Below are 12095 nucleotides of genomic sequence, written 5' to 3' on the forward strand. Positions count from 1 at the left end.
GTGAGAAGAATGTTCCTTACATTGGTGATCAGTGAGAAGAATGTTCCTTACATTGGTGGTCAGTGGGAAGAATGTTCCTTACATTGGTGATCAGTGAGAAGAATGTTCCTTACATTGGTGATCAGTGAGAAGAATGTTCCTTACATTGGTGGTCAGTGGGAAGAATGCTCCTTACATCGGTGATCAGTGGGAAGAATGTTCCTTACATTGGTGATCAGTGAGAAGAATGCTCCTTACATTGGTGATCAGTGAGAAGAATGTTCCTTACATTGGTGATCAGTGAGAAGAATGTTCCTTACATTGGTGATCAGTGAGAAGAATGTTCCTTACATTGGTGGTCAGTGGGAAGAATGTTCCTTACATTGGTGATCAGTGAGAAGAATGTTCCTTACATTTGTGATCAGTGAGAAGAATGTTCCTTACATTGGTGATCAGTGAGAAGAATGTTCCTTACATTGGTGATCAGTGAGAAGAATGTTCCTTACATTGGTGATCAGTGGGAAGAATGTTCCTTACATTGGTGATCAGTGAGAAGAATGCTCCTTACATTGGTGATCAGTGAGAAGAATGTTCCTTACATTGGTGATCAGTGAGAAGAATGTTCCTTACATTGGTGGTCAGTGAGAAGAATGTTCCTTACATTGGTGATCAGTGAGAAGAATGTTCCTTACATTGGTGATCAGTGAGAAGAATGTTCCTTACATTGGTGATCAGTGAGAAGAATGTTCCTTACATTGGTGATCAGTGAGAAAAATGTTCCTTACATTGGTGATCGGTGAGAAGAATGTTCCTTACATTGGTGATCAGTGGGAAGAATGTTCCTTACATTGGTGATCAGTGAGAAGAATGTTCCTTACATTGGTGATCAGTGGGAAGAATGCTCCTTACATTGGTGATCAGTGGGAAGAATGTTCCTTACATTGGTGATCAGTGGGAAGAATGTTCCTTACATTGGTGATCAGTGAGAAGAATGCTCCTTACATTGGTGATCAGTGAGAAGAATGTTCCTTACATTGGTGATCAGTGAGAAGAATGCTCCTTACATTGGTGATCAGTGGGAAGAATGTTCCTTACATTGGTGATCAGTGAGAAGAATGCTCCTTACATTGGTGATCAGTGGGAAGAATGCTCCTTACATTGGTGATCAGTGAGAAGAATGTTCCTTACATTGGTGATCAGTGGGAAGAATGCTCCTTACATTGGTGATCAGTGAGAAGAATGTTCCTTACATTGGTGATCAGTGGGAAGAATGTTCCTTACATTGGTGATCAGTGAGAAGAATGTTCCTTACATTGGTGATCAGTGGGAAGAATGTTCCTTACATTGGTGATCAGTGAGAAGAATGATCCTTACATTGGTGATCAGTGAGAAGAATGCTCCTTACATTGGTGATCAGTGGGAAGAATGTTCCTTACATTGGTGATCAGTGAGAAGAATGCTCCTTACATTGGTGATCAGTGAGAAGAATGTTCCTTACATTGGTGATCAGTGGGAAGAATGCTCCTTACATTGGTGGTCAGTGAGAAGAATGTTCCTTACATTGGTGATCAGTGGGAAGAATGTTCCTTACATTGGTGGTCAGTGGGAAGGAGGAGGAGGACACACCCAAAGAGCTCTCTGTGAGAACCACCCATTTTTCAAGCCTGGGCCTTGCCTGCTAGCTTGGCCCAGGAATAATGCCTGATCCTGGGGGAGGCCCTGAGATGGATCCCCCTGATGACACGGGGCCCAGTGAGGAGGAGGTGGAGGATCTGTCTGTGGGTCCGGGCCCTGGTATGGATGCCAGTGTCTTCAGCCTTAAGGTTGTTAATCGCTTTAAGGCGATTGGGAGAGCGGAGGAGAAACTTAAAGTTTTAAGAGCGGAGCTTAAAAGCTTCAAAGCCAAATATTTCCAGGCCTGGAGTAAAAATCGCACCGCCATGAAGCCTGAGCTACAGGAATTGGAGGAAAAAGTAAAGCAGCAAACTTTATTGTTGGAAAAACTAAAAGAAAAAAGTGGAGCATTTAAAGAAAAATTTGAGAATGAGAGGAGATTTGTCAGCCAGTCCTCAGCATGTTCAGTGGATCAGCCTCAGCATATGGATGACCCGGGTCCATCTGCCTCTGCTCCTCTCCCCCCATGTAAGGCCTTGGAATCGCCGGCGGCAACCAGCCAGGGGGTTGAGAGTGAGCATGGAACCCTGACCTTCATCCAGTGGATGGAATCCCCCCTGAGAGGAGACAAGTTTCCCATTTCTGATGAGCCATCAGAGGTCCCGGAGGATGTGCAGAAAAATCAGCCAGGGAATGAGGATGAACCTGCACCAAACCCCCTGAACATGGATGTTGCTGCACCTGCATGTGCTGAGACCTGTAGTCCCACTACCATGTTTGCTGCGTGTGTTTCACACACTGTGTCTGACACCTGCAATGTGATTGCTTCACCTGAGCCTCTCTGTGTTCCAGCAGAGCTGATTGATGCTGGTGGGGGAGGGGATCAGAATACTGCACCATGTGCAATGGAAGCCATGGATGTGTCAGTCCAGCCTGCACTGTCCTCTGCAGAAAGTCCTGTCCTGATGGAAGAGAACAGGCCAGCTGAAGATTCCACCAGCACAGCAGTGGGAACTGACACTGCTGGGAAGACTGCAGGACATGTGAATATACCAGCAAGTATTAGCAATGACAGTCATGATAAAACAATGAATGTGGTGGGTGGTGGTGGTGATGGTGGAGGGGTTAATACTGCTGGGAAAAATAAAAATGACGTTTCTCTCTCTGCTCAGAGGAAAGACTCATCGATTGTACAGACCAAATCTGTACAATCGATATCTGCTAGAGATGTCTCAGACAGTTCAAAACACACAAATGTCTCTTCTGCTGGGAGGAATATGGGGAGTTATGCGTCAGTTTTGGGGAGTCGCACCAAGGAGGGTGGGGGGAATGTTGTAAATATTGGTGGTCACAATTTGGCGGGGTTTGGTGGTGGGTACAGGAGGAGGAATGTGGTTCAGTTCAAGTGGGAGGGGGAGGGGACCCCACCAGTGAGGGGGAGGGTGGCTGAGTTGGTTTTGGAAATGGGGTTTAAAGTTTCGGATATTTTTGCTTTGATTTGCCCAGTGGGGAGTTATGAATTTGATTTATCTTTTGTAAAACCTGAGGGGTTGGATTTATTTTGGGAGCGACATAGGAGGTGCCAGGGCCTTCCGCAGTGGAGTGGTTTGGTGCCAAAGGTGATTTCCAGGCAGCCTCTGATAAAATCTGTGACCATCCTGGTGCGTAACGAATCCATACCAGAGGCTGATTTGATAGTATGGCTACGCCGATATGGTGAGGTCCTCACTCCACTGCGGAAGGTCCTGGATGAACATGGGATATGGACAGGGGCCTGGACAGTGTCACTAAAACTGGGGGTGCTGGGCAATGTAGTTCAACACCTTCCCTGTTCAGCCTTTCTGGGGAGAGATCGGCTGACTATATTCTACCAGGGTCAGCCCAAAGTCTGCAATAAATGTGGTGAAAAAGGTCATTTTGCCTCTACCTGCACCCGTAAGAAATGTTCGCTATGTCAGGATCTGGGCCATTAGGCTAGGGATTGTACCCAAATTCGGTGCAATTTGTGCCAGAGGCTCGGTCATCCTTATAGCCAGTGCCCGGAGGCTTTACATAACCTGCCAGGATTGGAGGCTGAGCTGCAGAGGCTGGATAAGGAGGATGGGGCCGCTGAAACTGTTGTTGTCCCTCCTGTGTCTGTTCCATCTGTCGCTTCGGATTTTGTTTCCCCTGGTAATGTGGTCCCTGAGTCTGTCCCTCCTGTGTCTGTTCCATCTGTTTCAGATTCTGTTCCCTCTAGTGATGTGGTCCCTAAGTCTGTCCCCCATGTGGTGGTCCCTGAGTCTGTCCCCCATGTGGTGGTCCCTGGTTCTGCTGTACGTAGGTCCTCCAGACTAGCGGAAGCTGCTGGGGGGGCAGGTTTAGCGGATCTTTCTTCTCAGCCTCCAGTCCCTGTCCCTCGGCAGCGCAAACGTGGTCAGGGGAATGTGGGGGTGCTGGATGGGGGTGGGGCTGATGGAAGGGTGTCCATATCCCATGTCTCACCCTCTGTTGAGGGGGATTCGGATGATGAGGGGTGGGAGAAATTTAGGAGGAAGAAAAAGAAGAAGAGGAAGACAAATAAAGTAGTTATTTCTTCCTCAGAGTCGGACCCAGGAGGGGTTCCTCTTGGCAACACCTTCTCAGTTTTGTCAGGTGATGGGATGTCTGATGTATCTTTTTCTTTATCATCCATGGATGAGGGGGAATCACATAGTTTGAAGAGAGCTGTTTCTGGTGATGAGAGTGTGGCAAAGGTTAAGAAACGACTACCCCAATCATCCTGATGGCAGTTCCCACTCCGATAAAGGTGGCGACCATTAATGTCGCCAGCATGAAATCTGCAAGAGCTCGTGATATTGCCTTATTTTTGCTCAGCGAGTTTGATGCTGAGATTTTATTTTTGCAAGAGACCTGGCTCAATACTTTGGCCGATGTCCATCTAGCAAAAAGGGAGTGGAGATGCGGTCCCTCCTTTTGGTCTCTTGCGGCTGAGCCCTGCAGCGGAGTTGCGGTCCTTTTTAAAACCGATATGGTAACGTGCCGGCGGGTAATTGAGGTAGAGATTGGGAGATGCATGGTCTTGGACGTCTCTGTTAGGGGGCAGGATCTGCGTTTGATTAATATCTATGGACCGCAGTCAAGATGGGGCAGGAAATGCCTCCTCACAGAGATCAAGCCCTTCCTTTTTACGTCCCAGCAGGTTGTCTTTGGAGGTGATTTTAACACCATAATTAGGCTTGAAGACAGGAGAGGCTCCATAGACAGGCTGGCGTACGATAGCGTTTTTCTTAGAGATATGGTGAGACAAGCAGGCCTGGTAGATGTGCATATTAAGCACTGCCCTGGCAGCACGGGATTCACATTTCAGAGAGGGAATAGTCAGAGTAGGATAGATAGGTTTTTTTTAAAGGAGAACTCTGCTTTCTCGGCTCCTGAGTTGAGGGCGGTGGAGTTCTCTGACCACTGTATGCTGTCTGTGACTCTGAATGCCTCGGACACTCCACCCAGGGGAAGGGGTACCTGGAAACTGAATTCGGCTCTCCTGGAAGACGTAGAGGTAAGACAATCCTTTGAGGATTTTTTTCAGGCACAGGTTTCTATTCTGGACTTTTGCAGCACTAAGTCAGAGTGGTGGGAGCTTGTGAAACAAAGGGCGATTGGACTTTTCAAGGCCATAAGTAAGAAGAAGCAGCTTGGTATGTACATTGCCTACCAGCATTTGCGGAGGAAGCTTGATCGTCTTGTCTCGTATAGAGGAGATCCAGGGGAGATCTCTGAGGTGAAGTTTCTTCTTAGAAAGTGTCAATACGACCGGCATGCCTCCTTGGTTCTGGAGAGGGATTATGGAAAATATCACTCGCCTGATCCTTACCAGAACTGTAAGCAAGGCATAGCAGTTAAGACGGTCATAGGCCTGAGGGATAGTACGGGTTCCCTGGTGAAGTCCAGATCAGGGATCCTGGAGATCTTCAGATCATATTATGCAGACCTTCTGGGAAGAAAGGACCTTTGTCGGGACAAGATGGAAAGCTTTCTGGATTCTACTCCAGGATTGGGAAATGGTACATTGCCTTTGATGGATTTGACAGAACCAATTTCAGTGGATGAGGTAGTCCATGCTATAGAGAAGCTGGCTACCAAAAAATCGCCTGGGCCAGATGGGTTGACAGCTGAATTCTACAAGTGTTTTAAGTCCATTCTGGCTCCCTTTTTAGCGGAGGTTTATAACAGCTGTCTAGAAGAGGGTTCGCTCCCTCCCTCCATGAGGCAATCCGCTGTGATTCTTCTGTCAAAAGGTAAAGACCCCTCAATGATTGAGAACTGGCGCCCCATCAGTCTTCTCAATGTTGATAGAAAGATCTTGGCGAAGATTCTTTTTTGGCGCTTGTCGTCAGTGGCAGGCGATTTGTTGTCCAGTCATCAGCACTGCTCGGTCCAGGGTAGAAGTACCTTTTCAGCGGTTTTAGCTGTCCGGGAGGCTTTGGAACGATGCAGGGCTGCTGGATGGAGAAAGTACTTGCTGGCATTGGATCAGGCGAAGGCTTTTGATAGAGTCAATCACGAGTACCTGTATTTGCTACTTGGTAGATACGGCCTGCAGGGGAGGTTTATAGATTGGCTGAAGACTAGTGATGGCCGAACGGTTCGCCCGGCGGTCGTTTCGCGGCGAATTTCCGACTTTCGCCGTCCGCGGGTTCGAACGCCTTTTTCCGTCGTTCGCCCCGGCGGACTTACGTGTTTAATGTATACAAGAACTTTAACCTTTCGTGACACGTTTATCATGTGTTACAGGACAACCAATTGAGACATGACAGCTCATGGACACTTGGACATTCCCCCTAACCTATAAATACACCCGATCCGGTGGCCATTTTACATTCTTTCTTCTGTCACTGTAGGGAAAGGATCCTGTGTGGAGTAGGGACAGAGAAAACGCTAGCTATTTGGTACACAAAAGTTCTTTTCAGGACTGGTATAGGTGTTAGGTCAGCAGCCTGAGTTTCTTTTGTCAGTTTAGATAAAGGGACAGAGCGCTGTATGCTGCTATTTTAGGGACAGCTCAGCCAGATTAGTCTTTCTTCATCATCATCATCATCATCATCATTAGCTGTTACTATCAGGTCCACAAAAGAGCTGTTCCAGCTAATCGTTCCAGCCTACTCTTTTTTGCCAATTTGTATAGGGACAGGCAGGAAGCAGTGTGTCAGGCAGTGAGGATAATTTTAAAGACTTGCTGTTACTATTAGTTCCACAAAGGTTCTTTTCAGGACTGGTATCAGTGGTACGGTAATAGGCTTGTACACGTATAATATTCTTTCTTCCAAATATAGAAAGAATATTATACTTGACTGCTGCCCTTCTGCTGCAGTCTGCTAATCATTCACAACTCACTTGTTCCACAAAGCTCTTTATCAGGACTGGTAACTTGGTCTGTCTAGGGTGCTACGGTACATAGGCTTGGGTGCGGTACAGTCTGCTGTTCTGTAAGGACCGCTATCGGTCCACAATACATAGGGTTGCCGTGCACTACTGCTGACCGCTGCCCTATACTGCAGCAGTCCTTCAGCGGTATAGGGACTGACGCACAGTCTGCTAAACACTAATACACAACCTGCTTGGTCCACAAAAGTTCTTATAAGGACTGGTAACTTGGTATAGGGTGCTACGGTACATAGGCCTGAGTGCAGTACAGTCTGCTGTTCTGTAAGGACCGCTATCGGTCCACAATACATAGGGTTGCCGTGCACTACTGCTGACCGCTGCCCTATACTGCAGCAGTCCTTCATTGGTATAGGGACTGACGTACAGTCTGCTAATCACTAACACACAACCTGCTTGGTCCACAAAAGTTCTTATAAGGACTGGTAACTTGGTATAGGGTGCTACGGTACATAGGCCTGAGTGCGTTACAGTCTGCTGTTCTGTAAGGACCGCTATCGGTCCACAATACATAGGGTTGCCGTGCACTACTGCTGACCGCTGCCCTATACTGCAGCAGTCCTTCATTGGTATAGGGACTGACGTACAGTCTGCTAATCACTAACACACAACCTGCTTGGTCCACAAAAGTTCTTATAAGGACTGGTAACTTGGTATAGGGTGCTACGGTACATAGGCCTGAGTGCGTTACAGTCTGCTGTTCTGTAAGGACCGCTATCGGTCCACAATACATAGGGTTGCCGTGCACTACTGCTGACCGCTGCCCTATACTGCAGCAGTCCTTCAGCGGTATAGGGACTGACGTACAGTCTGCTAAACACTAATACACAACCTGCTTGGTCCACAAAAGTTCTTATAAGGACTGGTAACTTGGTATAGGGTGCTACGGTACATAGGCTTGAGTGCGGTACAGTCTGCTGTTCTGTAAGGACCACTATCGGTCCACAATAGATAGGGTTGACGTGCACCACTGCTGACCGCTCACCTATACTGCAGCAGTCCTTCAGCAGTATAGGGACTGACGTACAGTCTGCTAATCACTAACACACAACCTGCTTGTTCCACAAAAGTTCTTATAAGGACTGGTAACTTGGTATAGGGTGCTACGGTACATAGGCCTGAGTGCGTTACAGTCTGCTGTTCTGTAAGGACCGCTATCGGTCCACAATACATAGGGTTGCCGTGCACTACTGCTGACCGCTGCCCTATACTGCAGCAGTCCTTCATTGGTATAGGGACTGACGTACAGTCTGCTAATCACTAACACACAACCTGCTTGGTCCACAAAAGTTCTTATAAGGACTGGTAACTTGGTATAGGGTGCTACGGTACATAGGCCTGAGTGCAGTACAGTCTGCTGTTCTGTAAGGACCGCTATCGGTCCACAATACATAGGGTTGCCGTGCACTACTGCTGACCGCTGCCCTATACTGCAGCAGTCCTTCATTGGTATAGGGACTGACGTACAGTCTGCTAATCACTAACACACAACCTGCTTGGTCCACAAAAGTTCTTATAAGGACTGGTAACTTGGTATAGGGTGCTACGGTACATAGGCCTGAGTGCGTTACAGTCTGCTGTTCTGTAAGGACCGCTATCGGTCCACAATACATAGGGTTGCCGTGCACTACTGCTGACCGCTGCCCTATACTGCAGCAGTCCTTCATTGGTATAGGGACTGACGTACAGTCTGCTAATCACTAACACACAACCTGCTTGGTCCACAAAAGTTCTTATAAGGACTGGTAACTTGGTATAGGGTGCTACGGTACATAGGCCTGAGTGCAGTACAGTCTGCTGTTCTGTAAGGACCGCTATCGGTCCACAATACATAGGGTTGCCGTGCACTACTGCTGACCGCTGCCCTATACTGCAGCAGTCCTTCATTGGTATAGGGACTGACGTACAGTCTGCTAATCACTAACACACAACCTGCTTGGTCCACAAAAGTTCTTATAAGGACTGGTAACTTGGTATAGGGTGCTACGGTACATAGGCCTGAGTGCGTTACAGTCTGCTGTTCTGTAAGGACCGCTATCGGTCCACAATACATAGGGTTGCCGTGCACTACTGCTGACCGCTGCCCTATACTGCAGCAGTCCTTCATTGGTATAGGGACTGACGTACAGTCTGCTAATCACTAACACACAACCTGCTTGGTCCACAAAAGTTCTTATAAGGACTGGTAACTTGGTATAGGGTGCTACGGTACATAGGCCTGAGTGCGTTACAGTCTGCTGTTCTGTAAGGACCGCTATCGGTCCACAATACATAGGGTTGCCGTGCACTACTGCTGACCGCTGCCCTATACTGCAGCAGTCCTTCATTGGTATAGGGACTGACGTACAGTCTGCTAATCACTAACACACAACCTGCTTGGTCCACAAAAGTTCTTATAAGGACTGGTAACTTGGTATAGGGTGCTACGGTACATAGGCCTGAGTGCGTTACAGTCTGCTGTTCTGTAAGGACCGCTATCGGTCCACAATACATAGGGTTGCCGTGCACTACTGCTGACCGCTGCCCTATACTGCAGCAGTCCTTCAGCGGTATAGGGACTGACGTACAGTCTGCTAATCACTAACACACAACCTGCTTGGTCCACAAAAGTTCTTATAAGGACTGGTAACTTGGTATAGGGTGCTACGGTACATAGGCCTGAGTGCGTTACAGTCTGCTGTTCTGTAAGGACCGCTATCGGTCCACAATACATAGGGTTGCCGTGCACTACTGCTGACCGCTGCCCTATACTGCAGCAGTCCTTCATTGGTATAGGGACTGACGTACAGTCTGCTAATCACTAACACACAACCTGCTTGGTCCACAAAAGTTCTTATAAGGACTGGTAACTTGGTATAGGGTGCTACGGTACATAGGCCTGAGTGCGTTACAGTCTGCTGTTCTGTAAGGACCGCTATCGGTCCACAATACATAGGGTTGCCGTGCACTACTGCTGACCGCTGCCCTATACTGCAGCAGTCCTTCATTGGTATAGGGACTGACGTACAGTCTGCTAATCACTAACACACAACCTGCTTGGTCCACAAAAGTTCTTATAAGGACTGGTAACTTGGTATAGGGTGCTACGGTACATAGGCCTGAGTGCAGTACAGTCTGCTGTTCTGTAAGGACCGCTATCGGTCCACAATACATAGGGTTGCCGTGCACTACTGCTGACCGCTGCCCTATACTGCAGCAGTCCTTCATTGGTATAGGGACTGACGTACAGTCTGCTAATCACTAACACACAACCTGCTTGGTCCACAAAAGTTCTTATAAGGACTGGTAACTTGGTATAGGGTGCTACGGTACATAGGCCTGAGTGCGTTACAGTCTGCTGTTCTGTAAGGACCGCTATCGGTCCACAATACATAGGGTTGCCGTGCACTACTGCTGACCGCTGCCCTATACTGCAGCAGTCCTTCATTGGTATAGGGACTGACGTACAGTCTGCTAATCACTAACACACAACCTGCTTGGTCCACAAAAGTTCTTATAAGGACTGGTAACTTGGTATAGGGTGCTACGGTACATAGGCCTGAGTGCGTTACAGTCTGCTGTTCTGTAAGGACCGCTATCGGTCCACAATACATAGGGTTGCCGTGCACTACTGCTGACCGCTGCCCTATACTGCAGCAGTCCTTCATTGGTATAGGGACTGACGTACAGTCTGCTAATCACTAACACACAACCTGCTTGGTCCACAAAAGTTCTTATAAGGACTGGTAACTTGGTATAGGGTGCTACGGTACATAGGCCTGAGTGCGTTACAGTCTGCTGTTCTGTAAGGACCGCTATCGGTCCACAATAGATAGGGTTGACGTGCACCACTGCTGACCGCTCACCTATACTGCAGCAGTCCTTCAGCGGTATAGGGACTGACGTACAGTCTGCTAATCACTAACACACAACCTGCTTGTTCCACAAAAGTTCTTATAAGGACTGGTAACTTGGTATAGGGTGCTACGGTACATAGGCCTGAGTGCAGTACAGTCTGCTGTTCTGTAAGGACCGCTATCGGTCCACAATACATAGGGTTGCCGTGCACTACTGCTGACCGCTGCCCTATACTGCAGCAGTCCTTCATTGGTATAGGGACTGACGTACAGTCTGCTAATCACTAACACACAACCTGCTTGGTCCACAAAAGTTCTTATAAGGACTGGTAACTTGGTATAGGGTGCTACGGTACATAGGCCTGAGTGCGTTACAGTCTGCTGTTCTGTAAGGACCGCTATCGGTCCACAATACATAGGGTTGCCGTGCACTACTGCTGACCGCTGCCCTATACTGCAGCAGTCCTTCATTGGTATAGGGACTGACGTACAGTCTGCTAATCACTAACACACAACCTGCTTGGTCCACAAAAGTTCTTATAAGGACTGGTAACTTGGTATAGGGTGCTACGGTACATAGGCCTGAGTGCAGTACAGTCTGCTGTTCTGTAAGGACCGCTATCGGTCCACAATACATAGGGTTGCCGTGCACTACTGCTGACCGCTGCCCTATACTGCAGCAGTCCTTCATTGGTATAGGGACTGACGTACAGTCTGCTAATCACTAACACACAACCTGCTTGGTCCACAAAAGTTCTTATAAGGACTGGTAACTTGGTATAGGGTGCTACGGTACATAGGCCTGAGTGCGTTACAGTCTGCTGTTCTGTAAGGACCGCTATCGGTCCACAATACATAGGGTTGCCGTGCACTACTGCTGACCGCTGCCCTATACTGCAGCAGTCCTTCATTGGTATAGGGACTGACGTACAGTCTGCTAATCACTAACACACAACCTGCTTGGTCCACAAAAGTTCTTATAAGGACTGGTAACTTGGTATAGGGTGCTACGGTACATAGGCCTGAGTGCGTTACAGTCTGCTGTTCTGTAAGGACCGCTATCGGTCCACAATACATAGGGTTGCCGTGCACTACTGCTGACCGCTGCCCTATACTGCAGCAGTCCTTCATTGGTATAGGGACTGACGTACAGTCTGCTAATCACTAACACACAACCTGCTTGGTCCACAAAAGTTCTTATAAGGACTGGTAACTTGGTATAGGGTGCTACGGTACATAGGCCTG

General features: G+C 48.0%; 1 protein-coding gene across 1 annotated transcript in view; it reads left to right on the forward strand.

Annotated features, from left to right (window-relative positions):
* LOC143923425 (RING finger protein 112-like) overlaps positions 1 to 12095 on the forward strand; it is a 57597-nt gene that overhangs the window by 14876 nt on the left and 30626 nt on the right. The gene's annotated exons all lie outside the window — the stretch shown is intronic.

The sequence above is a fragment of the Lithobates pipiens genome, unplaced genomic scaffold (assembly GCF_037356315.1).
Source record: "Lithobates pipiens isolate NorthernLeopardFrog02 unplaced genomic scaffold, aLitPip1_a1.2 Scaffold_22, whole genome shotgun sequence".
In the NCBI taxonomy this organism is placed as follows: domain Eukaryota; kingdom Metazoa; phylum Chordata; class Amphibia; order Anura; family Ranidae; genus Lithobates; species Lithobates pipiens.